The 17,610-nt window shown below is 34.7% G+C and overlaps 1 protein-coding gene and 1 long non-coding RNA gene across 4 annotated transcripts in view; one reads left to right on the top strand and one right to left on the bottom strand.

The window, feature by feature from the left end:
• Positions 1-12,949, top strand: part of LOC106669690 — a 39,058-nt gene extending 26,109 nt beyond the window's left edge. The window contains exon 3 of the long non-coding RNA XR_001340972.1: positions 12,846-12,949. This is a non-coding gene — a long non-coding RNA (uncharacterized LOC106669690). The remainder of the gene's footprint in view (positions 1-12,845) is intronic.
• The window catches only part of LOC106669688 (disintegrin and metalloproteinase domain-containing protein 10), a 479,736-nt gene that overhangs the window by 87,286 nt on the left and 374,840 nt on the right, over positions 1-17,610 (bottom strand). The window lies entirely within an intron of this gene.

The raw sequence follows: 17,610 nt of genomic DNA, 5'->3' as shown, positions 1-17,610 counted from the left end.
CAAATAAAGATGACCAGTGCACAAAAAAAACCCTCAAAGTAAAAACAAACATTAAGAAAGTTACAAATACAAAGCCCTTTTAGACACAAAAAACAATTATCTCTTGTTTTAGAACAACCTCTAAGGCAACAACATTTTGGCAGGAGAAAAGATAGAATGAACTCTATCGGACAGATAAAAAACAAAACAATAATATTAAAAAAAAGCTTGTAATATAACTATAAAATTCTTTTCAACCCTTCAGGATAATTATGAATCATTGAATCCTAAAAACTAGACTAATCGTGACAAACCCGTGGATTGAACGTCGAATCGTGCTATTGTTTTGTATTTTTTTACTAGATTTTAGATTTTTAGTTGATACTATCGTTGTGCCAGGCGACCCTGTTATTGCAACAACCCATGCTGTTTGCGCAATTACACGCTTGGCAAAACGTAATCATTTCCACCATTGTTATTTAAACAACAATGCATCCGTGAGAATTTCGAATAATTCAGTGAACAATATATCTAATAGGTCCATTACATTTCGTGGGCCGATTGACCAAATAACTTCAATTAATTATTTTTTACGTTATTAGTTGAGATAAAAAAGTCAGCGTCACGAGCGGGATTCGAACCCACGACCTTCGGCTAAATACGCCGCTGCACTACCACTTGAGCCCATTCATTCGAAGCCAGACTAGCTCAAGTGGTAGCGCACCAGCGTATTTAGCCGAAGGTCGTGGATTCGAATCCCGCTCGTGACGCTGACTTTTTTATGTCTTTCATTTCATAATGTATAGTTTCGTGATTTACGGTTTTAATTTAACATTGGGATGTGTATTAATCGTAAATTCAACAAATAAACTCGGCAGTACAATTAAAATAGGAACGATTAATTATTCAAATATGTGGATATTAAAAATGGCAACGTGAAAAACCAAAATACGCATAAAAAAAACTATTCTCATTTAGCGTATTTATTTAGGTGAGGAAAATTAAACAATAAAACTCAATTTTATCGCAAACCCGCTTTTTATATTCGAATATGAAACCTCTTCGTTTTCCTAGAATTTTCTATTATTTCTTTTATTGTATATTCTTTTCATTACATTTTTTCATTCGGAATACGAACTCTTGACATCATTCTAAGTTGTATTTATTTGTAAATATTTTAATCATAGTGTATGATATATTTTGAATGGACAATATACTTCATTTTACTTACTAAATTCATTAGATTTCGACGAAGTCAAGATAGTTCAAGTGGTAGAGCAGCGGGCATATTTAGCTGAGGGTCGTGTGTTCGAATCCCGCTCATGAAGCTGACATTTTTATCTCAACCAATACCTTACATAAAATTATGCAATAGATTTTTTTAATGGTAGAATACAATTAGAGGACTTTCCTTTTTGAACTGGAATACAATAAAATAATAAAAATTTCCCTTTTCTGTCGAATATTTATTAGAGAATGTAGAGAAAAATAAAGAATCTTTTCTAATCCCGTCGAAACACTTTTTTCAATTAATTAAAGATAATTCCAAGTACCACGTTGAATATATACGTTAAAAAAATAAATAAATAAAAAACCGGGAGAAAGGAGATAATTGAAATTAAATTTCAGAGTTTTTCAATTTTACTTTTCCTGGAAAACCGGAGCAATCAGCAATCATCGTCGTTTCTAGATGTTTTCCTTTTGCAAATCAAAAAGAGCCTGGTCTTTCCCACCTTTGCCGAAAATTTCATGCAAATTATTTGACAAAACAGGATGCCCGATAAGACGAATTTTTATATCTGATTGATATGTGATTTTCCCTTTAAACCATCTGCATTAGTCATTTTCAAATTTATATTAAAAATGAACACAGGAGGATTAAATCATTTTATTATTTTTGACGGATTCTTCGTTCACGCAGATTTGTAATTAATTTGATCTTCATTTTTCTATTTGGAGAATCAAAAAATCGATAAAATTAAAAAAATTAAGTAGTACCTCGTCAGCCCGGGGTAAAAAAATAATATCCCTTTGTTTTTTGAACGTGAAGTGCGAGACAGCCGGCTATTCGGTCGGCTGATCGAAGAGACACTTTCCGAGGTCTTGCACATCCTAACAACCGGCACTACTATAATAGCCGTTGTACAGTTACGCCGGTAAATGACAGCCAGCTCCTTTTCTTGATACTTTAAATAAAGCCTTTTCCTCGCGATACATTTACGTCGGTGGCCGTGTTCTGTAGAAACATCGGTGTTGAGTCTACAACAACCCTTACACATTTCTGCGGTTGAGTTTACAATTTACTTCCTTACTTCTAATTTACTTACTGCTCCGTTTTCAATCAACCTCACTTTATTTTTCCCGATCTCAGTCTATCACTTTCTATACTCGCTCTATTTATTTTGGTTACCGCATTCGCTTCTTCTGTCTTATTGTTCTCCTACAATGTTTCTATCCTACTAAATATTAAATCCATTGTATTTAGTGGTCTATTGGCCAAATTACTTCTTTCAATTACTTAATCTTTTTATGCAAGGTTTTGGTTGAAATGAAAAAACAAGAGGTTACGAGCGGGATTCGAAGAGAGAGAGAGAGAGAGAGAGAGAGAGAGAGAGAGAGAGAGAGAGAGAGAGAGAGAGTGAGAGAGAGAGTGTGAGGGAGAGAAAGAGAGGGAAGATAGAGCAGCAGCGATTTAGCCGAAGGTCGTGGGTTCGAATCCCGCTCGTGACACTAACTGTTTTATTTCAACCAAAACTTTACTAAATATTTTTCTCTTCTTTTGGTTGTGTGCCCATTCCCGAGCTTGTCACTCTCTCTCCCTCGCGTTCCCTCTCTCTTTTTTTATTCAGTCTTTCTCTCTTTCTCTTTTTGTTTGTTTGTTTCTTTCTTTCTCTCTCTCACTCACACACTCTCTCTCTCTTTCTCTCTTACCCAATCTCGCCCTTTCCCGTTCTTCTCCTTTACCTCTTCCTCCTGCACTCCTTATATTCTTTTGATCCCTTTTTACTTTCTGTGTTTCTCGCTTTTTCTCTAATATTTTAAAATATTATGTAGCACTTTACCAGCTCTCTCTTTCTCTCTCTCTCTCTCTCACACACACACACACTGACTCTTTCGCGGTCTCATCTCACCTCTTCCTCCTACACCACTTTTTCTCTTATCATCCCTTTTAACGTTCTATGTTTCTCTCTTGGTCGCTTTGTTTCTGTAATATTTTGAATTATTATATACCCTTTTACCATGTTTTTCTCTCTCACTCTCTCTCTCTCTCTCTCCGTTCCTCTCTCTCACACACACCCACACTCATTTTTTCGCGGTCGCATCTCTTTCTCTTCCCGTTATTTCCTCTACTCTCCTCCCCCTCACTTATCTCTCTCTCTCTCGCCCATCTGTCTCTTTCACGTTCTTCTTTACCTTTCTTATCTTCTTCTAGTTTCTCGCTTTATTTCTCTAATATTTTGAGATATTATGTACCACTTTACTAGCTCTCTTTCTCTCTCTTTCTCCATCGCATCTCTCTATTTATTTCTGTCACTCTCTTTATCTTTCTTCTCTCTCACCTTCTACCCTTTTATCTGTCTCTTTCTTTCTCATTCTCTCCCACCCACTCCCTACCTCTCTATGTCTCCCTCTCTATCTCTTTTTCTCGCTCTCGCTCACACACACACACGCGCACACACACACACACACATACACACAGACATACACACACACGCACACACACACACACACACACACACACATTTTAATAATTTAAAATTTTTACGTTCGGTTTAAAATTCAATCAGTGTCAGAGCAACGTCACTTGGCTAATCAGACAAAATCTTTTATTTTGTCAAATACCGACTGGATTTTTAATCCTAAAAGTCAAGTCGGCCCAGAAATTAAAACTAAAACTAAAAGCTCAACTAAGAATTGGGTGAAAGGGGCTTTTGAAATGTAAGCACAAAACCAAATTTCCCTGTCAATTTGCATATTCTAACCGTACTCTAACTAATTTGTAAATAGATTGAAATTCGGTAGGGTTCGTAAAATGAGCCCATGGCACTTCAAGTATGCGACGATAAAGGGTTGGGGGCTTATCCCTCCTTAGTATATATACTACGTAAACCGGCCTTAGACGCGCATCCGCAACCCCGTGGATCATGACAAAGGCCCTTGTCGGAATTCCAGAAGAAAAAGTTGAAACACGCTATCGGGCGGTTTTTATCAAGATTACGAACCATGTTAAAGAAGAGAAGGTCGTTGTTTTTATTGTTAGAAATTTGAATGTTATGCCGGCCTGTAATTTTTGGAAACGATCAACCGTTTTTCCGAACCGTTAATTTCCGCCAACACTAGTTTTCCGTAATTGCCGTGCAATTTAAATACATAAACTGGTTGACATTACGTCTAATCTAAAATGTTTCTATATAAAGAACAAATAATTTCTCGTGTATTAAATTTGTAGTATATCGCTGTTTGATTTCAATCATATCGGTTTTACACTCTTAACAACGATCGTTCTATATGATCAGATAATCAGCATCTCCTAAAAAGGCAAAGCGAAAAGGAATTTCATGTAGTCATATTTTAAGCATTGAAACGTCTTTAATCGGTTTATCCTCGTCGGTTGGTTGCTACCGACAAAACCTAAAGTCGGATATTCAGCACAATTCTGATATTTCCATTGACGGCCAAAATAAATCTAGGTATCATACAGTCAAAATTAAATATGTTTTTGTTAAATAAAAGTATCAACGATTAGAAATTACAATCGTTGGAATATGAATGATTGATAATGCGATTAAAAATATCGCTGATAAAATGTTTCCCTATTAAATTAATCTCAGATCCGCCTTTCCTCGCTGGTCGATTAGCAAACCGTCGTGTTTTCAGGAAAATTCTGGTATACGTATTAACTTCCAAAATAACTCCTCACTTCATACAGTTAAAATTCAATTTTTTGTTTAAGTAAAAAATCCACTGTTTGAAATTATCTTGACTTACATAACAGAAAAATTACTTATAATCGCTGGGATATAAGTGAATAATAATTTGATTTAAAAATCGCATACATGTAAAATATCTCCAGCAAGTATTGTCTTTGATCCGCCTGTTCTCGCTTTTTGACTTCTTTACTATCAAAGAAAATGAAACTTGCACATATTTGTAGGTCAAAATTTGATTTCTTTCTGACGAAAAAATTTCCTGTTTGAAACTACCTTGACTTCGTAACGGCATAATTATTTATAATCGCTGAAATATAAGTGAATAATAGTGTGATTTAAAAGTCACATATATGTAAAATATCTCAGCAAGGCCTTTGATCCGCCTGTTCTCGCTTTTTGACTTCTTTACTATCAAAGAAAATGAAACTTTCACATTTTTGTAGGCCAAAATTCAATTTTTTTCTGACTAAAAAATCTCATGTTTGAAACTACCTTGGCTCCGTAACAGCATACTTATTTATAATCGCTGAGATAAAAGTGAATAATAATGTGATTTCAAAGTCGCATATACAGTGGTTCACAGATTCGTTCACAGCTGAATGCAAATTCGGTTATATCATTATTTACTTTACAAATTGTACATATAAACGTAGTTTTTTAAATAATTTTATTTATCTTAACACAAAAAAAACCACACAAAAAATTAAATTGTTCCTTTATCATGATTATTAAAATAATATAATGGAAATTACCGTGTGCGAACGATAATATGATTGTGTCATAGAAAGTCCTATCATATTTTGTATGTCCTCCTTTGGCTTTCAAAACTGCATCAGTCCTTCTGGGCATACTTCTCACGATATTTCTATACTGTTCTGGATCAATTAGGTCCCATTGAACTTGTGTTTCCCAAAGTTGATCGAAATTTGAAGCGTCTACTGCAGCATCGGCTAAAGATTTTTTAGTTTTCCCCACAAGTGCACACATGGATTTAGGTTAGGTGACTGTGGGGGCCATTCCATGATATTAAAACCATTATCAGCAAGCCACTGTTTGGTCAGCTATGGTTTCTTCACTTTCGTCGCTCTTAATCCCGCTTCACGTAAACATCTCCGTTTGTTACAGCACTGACATCCATATTATCATTATCACGCGGCCTACGCTGAATTTGGACAGCATTGTCAACCTGTCCTGAACGAACGGAGCGTAGATACAACGCCTTTTGGCCTCGGAAAATTTTGTTTTATGACCACGACTCTTCTGTTTAAAACAACTATCGTAAATTCCGGAAGATCTTTTAAGTTTTGTTATTACCACAATAATAACAAATTGTTTTTTTTTTTAATTTCATGATAAAGAAGTCCTTCTTATAAAGATTTTATTATTTGATCTTTCACAAATGTTGAAAATGGCTTCATACTGTAATTAAACGAAATAGATCATAACCATTAAGGAAATATTTTCAATATGTAAGAAAAATAACTAAATTGATACCTGATAACAAATTTGAGACGAATTATTGAATGATTTTTGCGAAATTTGCAATGAAATAAACAGTCACAAAACAGTTCACAGGAAGACTCGTAATAAACTGGCTCAATTCAAAGGTATAAACATAAATAAAGATTATTAGGGTGAATGTTTGTTTACCAACAGTTCAACGAACTCAATCCTATTGCTGTTGTCTGTATTAAAAAATACGGGATTTGCAAACTAGAGATAATAGAAAATTGTTTAGTGATGTGAACAAATATGTGAGTCACTGTATGTGCACATTTGAGCTTACATAAATCAGTAAGCATAGTCATTGGAAACTACCTTGACTTCGTAAAGGCATAATTATTTATAATCGCTGGGATATAAGTGAATAATAATTTGATTTAAAAATCGCATATATGTAAAATATCACCAGCAAGTATTGTCTTTGATCCGCCTGTTCTCGCTTTTTGACTTCTTTACTATCAAAGAAAATGAAACTTTCACATATTTGTAGGCCAAAATTCAATTTTTTTCTGGCGAAAAAATGTCCTACCTTGACTTCGTAACGGCATAATTATTTATTTATTTAGAAATCGTGAGATGCGGTCTGGTGTGATGTAGGTTTCAGAAAAACATTTTCTTTATCGTGCAAACGTTTCGATCTTTATTGAGATCATCTTCAGGGCCTGGGATTTACAAACATTGGTTACATATTTCAATTACATTTTGGAGGTGGAAAAGTGAATTTATACAATGCAAAAAAAATCGTCAAATTTAAAGGGTATTAAATGTCAGAAAAATTGAACTTAATACATTCAAATTTCAATATTGAGGATTCAATGTAATGGACAAAAAACGTACATTCTGTTCAAATTTACTTGACAAAAACATTGGAATGTGGATATCCGAAGAAATATTTCTCCCGTAATGTATCATCCCTAACAGTTAGAATTTTTCTTCTCTTTTGACTGTGTACCTTGGGCCCTTTATGTGGACCCTATCAGAGATTGTGATACGGCTCTGTGAGCTCTACGTAATGGTCTATTCCCTTGGCTCTTAGAACGACAGACAAAGCCAAAATCTCAAATATTCAGAACTAAAATATGCAATAACTGTCAAGAGGAAAAGTGGTCATCATATTTCAATATTTTTCTTTTTTAAACAATATATACTTTAAATCCATTAGATTTCGTGGACCGATCGACCAAATAATCTCTTTCAATTAAATTCACTAATTTTCATGGTCCGCTTGACGAATTAATATCATTCAATTAATTAAGGTTTTTAGTTGCGATAAAAAGGTCACGATAGCTCAAGTGGCAGAGTAGCGGCGTATCAAGCCGAAGATCGTGGGTTCGAATCCCGCTTGTGACCCTGACTTTTTTATCTCAACTAAAAACCTTAATTAATTGAATGATATTAATTCGTCATGCGGACAACGAAAATTAGTGAATTTAATGAGTTAAAATGAAGTATATTTCACTAAAGCTCTCCGTAACCATCTCATCTGTCGCCGAGAATCAAATAGATTACCCGACATTTCAAAAATGGCAAAAAGGAGGGAAAATTCAAAAGGTGGGGTTGAGATGGGAAGTTAGTGTCCGAGTAGATCGAGGTCACGATAGCTCAAGGGATAGAGTAGCGGCGTATTAAGCCTAAGGTCGTGGGTTCGAATCCCGCTCGTGACACTGACTTTTTTTATCTCAACTAAAAATCTCTTTCAATTAATTAATCTTTATGTAAGGTATTGGTTGAGATAAAAAAGTCAGCGTCACGAGCGGGATTCGAACCCACGACCTGCGCTACTACTTGAGTTATGACACCAACTTCCCATCTAAACCAACCTTTATCTCAACTTGACCGTACATAAAGATTAACATATATTTTGTTAAAATTTAAATAATACCCTTGGGAATTGTGAATAAATGAGTCAGTAAATAAATCTGACTACCATTTCTGGTCCGTGTAAACTCGCAGCAGTCTTGTTCGACGCGTTTCGGACTGACGTAAATGTTCTCGTTTAACAATAAGCATCCAAGGAAATTGATATTATAGCGGAAACTAAACCATTGTTAATAGTATGATGGCTGGAGATAAACCCCGATCAGACTAATATTGAATAGATTACAATCGGCCGGCATTGAAGTATTGTATCGCCGGTCCGTTATTGATCTAAATTATGAAATTTAGCGCAGAAGAAAAATCAAACGCAGTGGATCAGTGGATCCGTGACGAAAATTGATGCCTTAAATTCATCCGTAGAGACTTAAACGGAACAGGCCGGCTATCAAAAATCCGGTGTGGAATAAAGATTAATGGGAAAGAGATGCGGAAGTCAGGTCCGCCGCGGGCTTAACTATTAAACTTCAGCAGACGAAAGACGGTTTATGAATGAAGCCCTGGTAGTATTAAATATCGTTTACCGTTAGCGTTTAACGCGTTTTTAGTCCGCGTTGGTTTTTCCGGGTTCTTCGAGGAAATTCGCTATGTGGGAATACGGACGCATGAGCACTCCGACTGGAAAAGGCATTAATCTGCCCGTTATTCCAGCTGTTCCAGTCTAATCAACCAGTCGAGATTATCTGTACATCTGACACGCTCCGTGCCGCTGTTTGTTTAATTAAAAACTAACCGGCCTGTTCTCCGCGGTCGCGGAATGTAAAAGCATTGTAAATCTTTCTTCATTCCCATTGAAAACACCCTTCAACGGGAACAAAGTCCACAAATCTCTAACATTGCAGTAAATTACAACAACTCCCATATTTTTTTAAAAGTTAATTCTCTTTACAGCTTGGTTAACCGATTTTTTTTGTTGTAATTTTCGGCTTAGAAAAGCATGCCGTGTCATTACAAAAAGAACACATTCCCTCTGTCACTTTTTGAAACATTAAACACAATAAAATAAATTGATTGTCTATAACTTTTTTATGTAGTTGCATATTTTTCAATATTCAATATTTTCGCAAATTTTAACTGACCGTAGGCATAATTTCACGGAAGACAATTTAAGAAGTACTTGTTTCTTAACATTAATTACACTCAATTGTTATCAAATACATAATTTAATTATATAAGTGAGAAAATATTTTGGTAAATGTAAATAAACTCTAGGGGGCGTCGGTGGCCGCAACGGTTTGACTCGACGCTCATCACTGTAAAGTAAAGGACCCGGGTTCGAACCCGACATACTTAATTTTTTTTTTTAAACCACTTAAATATAGGTTAAGAAATAAGACACCGGCACCGGTTCAAATATCCAGTAGTCGGGAGGGAGGGGGGGGGGAAACTTGTGAATTTTAATTATTTATAGTTTTAAAGAGTTTTATTGTCTATTTCGTATAATTATCAATATTTCTGTTTAAAGTTACTGTGACAGTCAAAAAACTGGTTTTCTGCATACCATTGCATATTTTAACGTATTAATACTACATATTATTGCATATTTCAGGGCTTTCAACTGCATATTTTATGGCATATTTTGTCATTTGTTACTATACAAAAATCCTCTGTCTCTGTCTGCAGGGTGTCCCAGTTCCTTCTGACGAAACTCAGGGAATCGATTCTACTCTTCATTTGGAGCAAAAAATGCCCAAGAGAAAATTTTCGGAAAGTTCTCTATTTTGAAGATATTCGTCAATTTAGGTTTTTTCCACTTGTCACTACCTTACCACATAAAAACGCTTACAAGTTCCAAAATGTTGAGACTACAACAAATCCAATTACACCATTTGAAAGAACGCTAAATTTGCTGTAAGATACTTCTATTTGCAATAATCTGAATGACATAAAATGTTAGTCAATATTAGTTGGAACATGTCAAAATTACAAAATTTAAAATTTTGGTCATGATTGCACGTTCTACTGAGGTTACAAAAAAATCAAATTTCACAAAAACTTCTTCATCTATGCTTTACGTTGATATATCCAGGTTTTTAAATAACGTTCTAAATAGCGTAGAGTTGAAAAATCAACGTAAATCATATTAGATGAAGATGTTTTTGTGAAATTTGACAAATTGTAGGTATTTTTTTGTAACCTCAGTAGAACGTGCAATCATGACCAAAATTTTAAATTTTGTAATTTTGACATGTTTCAACTGAAATTGGCTAACATTTTATGTCATTCAGATTATTGCAAATAGAAGTATATTTCAGCAAAATTTAGCGTTCTTTCAAATGGTGTAATTGGATTTGTTGTAGTCTCAACATTTTGGAAGTTATAAGCGTTTTTATGTGGTAAGTTAAAAAAAACCTAAATTGTCGAATATCTTCAAAATAGTAAACTTACCGAAAATTTTCTCCTGAGCATTTTTTGATCTACATGAAGAGTAGAATCGATTCCCTGAGTTTCGTCAGAAGGAACTGGGACACCCTGTATAACTCTTCTTTATATCTTCAGTAAATGCCATAAACGATAAGAAAATCATAACATCAAATCAGTGATTCGACCAAAAAAAAATCCTTAACAAGTTTTATATAAGCTCAAAACCTGCGCACGCACGTGCATAAGAGCCTATCCAATTGTCGCAGTCCACCGGCAATTCCAAATTTTGCGTAATTTACAATAAATTACCGCTAGGCCTCAAGAATCACTGACCCGGGTGTTGGCAGATCGGGGTAAGACCTTGGGAGCCATTCACCCATCGAGTTTGGGCTTCAGGGGCTCTCGAAAGCGAGGATATTTCAGCCCAAGTGCATTCAAGCCCTTAATCCAAACCCATTCCCATCCGTTCCTCCATAACCCGTACCTCTAATTTTTTTTTCCTTGCTTTGAAATTCCATCTTCTCTGTATCGAAATTGTGGATAACTCGAGCTATAAAGGCGTTCATCATTGGATCCTGGGACAGTGATGTAATATAATAAATACTCCAAAAAGATCGGTGAGGACGAATCTTCGACAGTCGAACAGTTACTTACAATTATACAGCTCAATGTACTCCAAGTTTCTTGATGCTGTACCCTACACGAAATAAATACCGTCTGTGACCACCGAGATAAATTTAAAACTTTCATCCCATGTCATGAGTATCTGGTACAAGGACAAATTCGCTCCACTCAATTAACTTTAAATTGTGTGAACGAACTGAAATAAAAAACAACCAAGATTTTAATAGAAAATGCTGTAAATTACTATTACTATTACAATAAATTGCTTTTTGAACTAGAGACCTACAACGCGGCATTATTTACGGATTATTTACACTACATAACATTAATGTATGAAAGTGATGCTTCTATGCAAACGTATACTGTTTTTGCTCTTAAATGATATAGTAATTTATTTCAGTCAATTTGCATCAGGTTGAGCGAAAATATAAACTAGTAGAACTATTTTAATGTTGTAGTAAAACTTAATCTGAAATACTAAAATACTTAGCAATCCTTTAGATTTTTGTTACGAGGTTTCGCAACAGCAGAGGTCATATAAACCCTCAGAGTGCCGGTGTTTTTGAAAAAAAAGCCCAGTTGTATGTCGGGTTCGAATGCAGGGCCGCTAGATTCGAACCCGGGACCTTTACCTTACAGTGATGAGCGCAGTGTCAACGCCTAAACCGTTGCGGCCACTGACGCCCCCCGTTGACGCCTTTATAACTAACTTAATTGAGGGTCGATGGGAATACAATATTTCGGCATAAGCCCTTTCACACGCTAATAAATACACTCACTCGGAACACAATAGAGGGCACTAAAATGTCAGTACTATATGCGATGGAATAACCCTGATTACTTAACAAATCGTAACAGGGGACCCAGACACTTGCTGCAGTGTTCAAGCACAATTCTCATATCGGGTGGCGATCCTACGCTCCAGCTATATATGGAGCCAAGGAATTGCAACATTCCATTAAGTTAACACATCGAGCTAGCCTTACTTGGGCTTTGTCCCAAAAATGTCGGTGGGTCAACCTCGCTTGGCATTTAGTCGGGTGAGAATGACTTTTCTTCTACGAGTCCGATCCTCCGAGGGCCATCTATCGACGGTGCTCGTGATTCATGAGAATATAAGGCCCATTTTCTTTTAATCATCTTTTTAATGCCATTTTAGCGACAGAGGACCGGAAGTTGGGACGTCAATTAGGTGAGACATATCTCATTTTTATGCGGGTTTTAGCCCAAAATTAAATGCCAACTTCGCATCGCCTTCTCTTGCCCTTTACATATTATTAAACAAAATATTAACCTTAATTGCTGGTTTAGGTGATTGTCTTATAAACTCATTATGTATTTTCCACTATCTATGGTTTTACTCGATTTTTATGAATCCAAAATCCTTTCAACCGACCTTTTGAGAATTAAAGTTTAATTAATCGTACAATAACAAAACGTTTCACCCTTTCTACATAGTTACATATTTACATTTATATATTGTAGATTTATGTTTCTTTATCTCTCTTTTTCACTTCCAGATGGCTATTACTGAACGTAGTAATATTTCCTGTTCTTTTTTTTTTCTAGGACTGGGATATGCAGACAGCTGTTCTTCAAAGTTTAAATAGCTCAATATAATTACATTTCCTGGATGTATATGCTCAAAAAGTAATAAATAATGTTTACTATCACCGGGACAAGAATAAAATACTACAACCACACTACACTTTTGGAACGTTCTAGTTTTTTTCCCAATGGTCAAAATTTAAAATAAAATATGTGAAATAATTGGATCTAAAAAATTAGGATTGTACAAGAAACTATCATAACTTTATTCTAGAACTAGGACTAAAGCTCAATGATGTGGCACCATTTACGAATTATGTAATAAATAATTATTCAGAAATCGTGAGATGCGGTCTGGTGTGGTGCAGGTTCCAGAAAAACATTTTCTTTATCATGCCATCGTTTTGATTTTCATTGAGATCATCTTCAGGGCTCAACGTGTTTGTTTTTTATGTAATTGTGCCATTCTTGCGTGTCGCGTTGAGAGTGCACAATTACACAGAAGACGAACACTTTGAGTCCTGAACATGATCTCAATAAAGATCGAAACGTTGGCACGATAAAGAAAATGTTTTTCTGAAATCTACATCACACCAGACCGCATCTCACTATTTCTGAATAATTATCGATTAACGGTCACTAACCACCACATATATGTAATAAATATTATTTCTTTCAATTAATTATTCTTTTTATGTAAGGTCTTGGTTGAGATGAAAATGGTAGTGTCAAGAGCGGGATTCGAACCCACGACCCAGCCAAACAAAAGTCGTGGGCTCGAATCCATTCTAATCTCAACCAAGACCTTACATAAAAAGAATAATTAATTGAAAGAAGTAATTTCGTAAATTAGACCACTAAACATAATGGATTATTATTTTTTATTTTAAAAACTTACATTTGAAATACTTTGTATTTGAATTGTATAAACCTTTAAATTTATAACATCAATTATCAGTACATTTCTCTACATCTAATCAATTAATAAAAAGACATTTTATGTTTATTTAAATTGTACAGATTTATTTTATTCATTAGCCCTGGCTTGCATTTTCCGACATGATTATTCTCAAGTCAGTCAGAATAATATCACCGTTACTGTAGTACAAAAGCTGACTTCTCCTTTTCCTCCATTCTTCCCCCTTTCCAATTATTAGACCTTTGCCTATTTCCGTTTTCCAAGACGGGTTTTACAACCGACGTTAACGCAGATTAACCCGCAGGTTCTTTGGCCCTCAGGTTAAATACTTTTTTAATTGTCGATTACAAGACCCTGTTACAGCCTCCGTAATGGTCTTTCTCAGCAACAACAGTACCTCACTTTTTCATTCCGCGGGGAAAGAAAAGTTTGTCATCTGGAGCGTGGCAAATGGGCGTACCGTAGTTCGAAATTGAACCGGGCATTCTTCGCCAAGGAAGATTTTGACAAAAACAAATCAACCTGCCGTTACATGCAAAATGACTTTAAACCTAATTTCCTGAAATGAGCGTTAAAAAATAACAAATATGTACGCTATAAAACATGATCAGTGTGCTGATTTACTCAAGTGGGCAATGGGAGGATTCATATCCACACGTACACGGCTTATCTGTCACGATATTGGTTTGAAACGCCACCCTAAGGCACTATCAGGGAAAATTATGGTCAACTTTAAATCGCCATGATATATACGGAACAACGCGCCTACATACATAGTTTTATCAACAAACAAGCCGGTGCTCCACCATCTTGTTTAACGAAGTATAAATGTTCCGCAATAGAGGTGAGCAGCCACTAAGCCTCACCCTTCTTTTAACCCTCACGTCGTCGCTGTAAGTTTAGCATACAAATTTAAAAGTTTATTTTTCGCGAAAAAACTGTATTTTTCATCGCCTACCAAATTCGAATAATGGCAATTGCTAAATGTTGTAAACAGGAATTTCCTTCAAATGGCTATAATTTTTTGGGATGATTGGAATGATGGATGGTAATCCCAGATTCCAATTGGATAATGAGCAGCGGTGAGACTTTTAGCCTTCTAAACTAGTCTATTGATACTACGATAATAAGAATTTTTAATGGATTATCATAAATAATAATAATACATAAACAGATAAAATACTACTTAAGATTGTAAGTATATTTCTAGATATACATTATTCTTTGGTCCACTGATTTATTTTCGCACAACTCATTCATTTACTCGCGTGTTCATTGATTCATTGACTCGTATGTTATTAATTTGCTTATTCCAAAATTTTCTGATTAATTCATTTATTTATTTGCTTCTTCATTCATTCATTTATTCACAGATTAATCACTTATTCCGAAATTCGTTCATTAGCTCATTGCTTAATTAATTTGTTCATTCATTCAAGTAGTCATTTTTTCAATAAGTTTTTATATCCATATTCTTATAATTAACGCATTAGTTCATAACCTTGTTCATTCATCATTTACTCGGTTTTTCATTCATTGGCATATTTCCCATATACGTTCATTAACTCATTGATTCATTGAATTGTTAATTCATGCATTTTCTCGCTTCTTCAATGATTACCTTATTTCCCATATAATGTTCGTTAATTCATTTTCTCGTTTTTTTCCAGGCATTCCCTTATTTCCATAATTCATTCATTAGCTCATTGGCTTATTCTCTTGTTCATTCATTCCGTTACTCGCTTTTTCAATCATTTTCCTTTTCTCATATTCGTTCATTATTTCGTTGGTCCATTGAATTTTTCATTCGTTCACTTTATCGTTTGTTCAGTCATTCCCTAATTTCCATAATTCATTTATTAGCTCATTGGTTTAATCTCTTGTACATCCATTCTTTTTCTAGTTGTATCAGTCAGTTTCCTATTCAATTATTTGTTTATTATCTCGTTGGTCCATTGAATTGTTCATTCATTTTCACGGTTTTTCAGTCATCCCCTTATTCCCATAAGTCATTCATTAGCTCATTGGTTTATTTTCTTGTTCATTCATCCCATTACTCACTGCATCAATGATTTTCCTATTCAAGTTTATTACCTCGTTGGTCTTTTGAATTTTTCGTTCATTCACTTCATCGTTTTTTTCATTTATTCCCTAATTTCTATAATTCATTTATTAGCTCATTGGTTTATTCTCTTGTTCATTCATTCCATTACTCACTGCCTCAATCATTTCCTATTCAAATATTCGTTCATTACCTCGTTGGTCTTTTGAATTTTTCATTCATTCACTTCATCGTTTTTTCAGTCATTTCCTAATTTCCATAATTCATTTATTACCTCATTGGTTTATTTTCTTGTTCATTCCTTCTATTAATCGCTGTATTAATAATTTTCTTTTCCTAATATTCGTTCATTATCTCGTTGGTACATTGAATTGTTCATTCATTCATTTTCTTGTTATTGTAATCAATCCATTTTCATTATATCATTGCATCATTCGTATTGTCATTCTTTCAGTTACTCGCTTTTTTAATTATATCATTTTCCCCGCAATCGATCCGTTATCCCATTGGTACATCGGTTGTTCATTCTTTTAATCGCTTTTCCAATCATGCAATTATTCTCCAATTCGTTCGATAACGCATTTGAGACATAATTTTGCCTGATTAAATAAAGCGATCAGTCGGGCAATCTCTTACTCGCATTTTCAATCGTTCGGTTATTTACTGTTTAGTTTTAATTACATATTCTATTTCAATCATCGATGCAATCACTCGTTTATTCGGTCACTCGTAGATTTTTACTCACACAAGTGAACGCTAAACATTCATTTAGTCCAATCATCCCCAGAACTGATATACACTGAACTGAAGATACATCTCAATTATTTTTTATTCCAAAGGAAATTAATATTATTGAAGAAACCGTTAAAAATGAAAGGTGTTAAAAAATCTAAGAAATCTGTGGTGATGTTTTAATTTTTTTGTCTATTGGCCCAATGGCCTTAGAAAACACCACGCATTTCTAGAATTTTTAATACTCTTTATCAATATTTTAATAAAAAGTCATTAGAAATTCCTCCCTGAAGAAATTAATAGTACATTAAAAATTATTCTGGTCACAAAACGTTTATTCTAATATTTATAATAATGTATTAGTGTAGGGCTATAATTATATAGAAAACATCAATATGTTTAATGGCAAATCAAATTTGAAATGCCTTCCATTATGTAGAGTACGCAACAAATATTGTTATTATGTAATATCAGGTTAAACATAAGCACATAACTTCCGAGTAGTTTCCATATCTCTCGACTAACAGTGGAAAGTTAAATTGCAAACATCGTCTTTCTGGTGAATTTAATAATTCTATCCGACATGGTTTAAAGCCGCCGGCTGAGGCATAATTTAATTTGCACTAACTCGACAGAAAACCCTTGATGGTGAAAGGGCAGCGAGACAAGGGATTGAATTAAATTAATTGTTCCACAGCATAACACAAACACACGTTATGCCTTATATTTGCATTGTGAAAGCAAGGGCCGTGTCAAACCGAGGTCGACGACTCCTTCCTTGACAAAAATGTTCACCGCGTTTCATAGTCCTGGAGAAAGGTTATGATTACAAAACGATTAGTGAACCAACGAAAAAATACATCATTATGATTATTTGGAGATCATGAGATGCGGTCTGGTATGACGTAGGTTTTAGAAAAACATTTGCTTTATCATGCCAACGTTTCGATCTTTATTGAGATCATCTTCAGGGCCTTGCAATGGCTACATTTCAAAAAAAAAGTTCTCTGATGCAAGTTTCTTTTCATGTTGGCGATGTACTTCAGAATACTCTTTGCTTCGTGTCTTGTCAG

Source organism: Cimex lectularius, unplaced genomic scaffold (assembly GCF_000648675.2).
Source record: "Cimex lectularius strain Harlan isolate CLEC.00 unplaced genomic scaffold, Clec_2.1 scaffold8, whole genome shotgun sequence".
In the NCBI taxonomy this organism is placed as follows: Eukaryota; Metazoa; Arthropoda; class Insecta; order Hemiptera; family Cimicidae; genus Cimex; species Cimex lectularius.
This window is presented reverse-complemented; position numbering and strand designations above follow the sequence as displayed.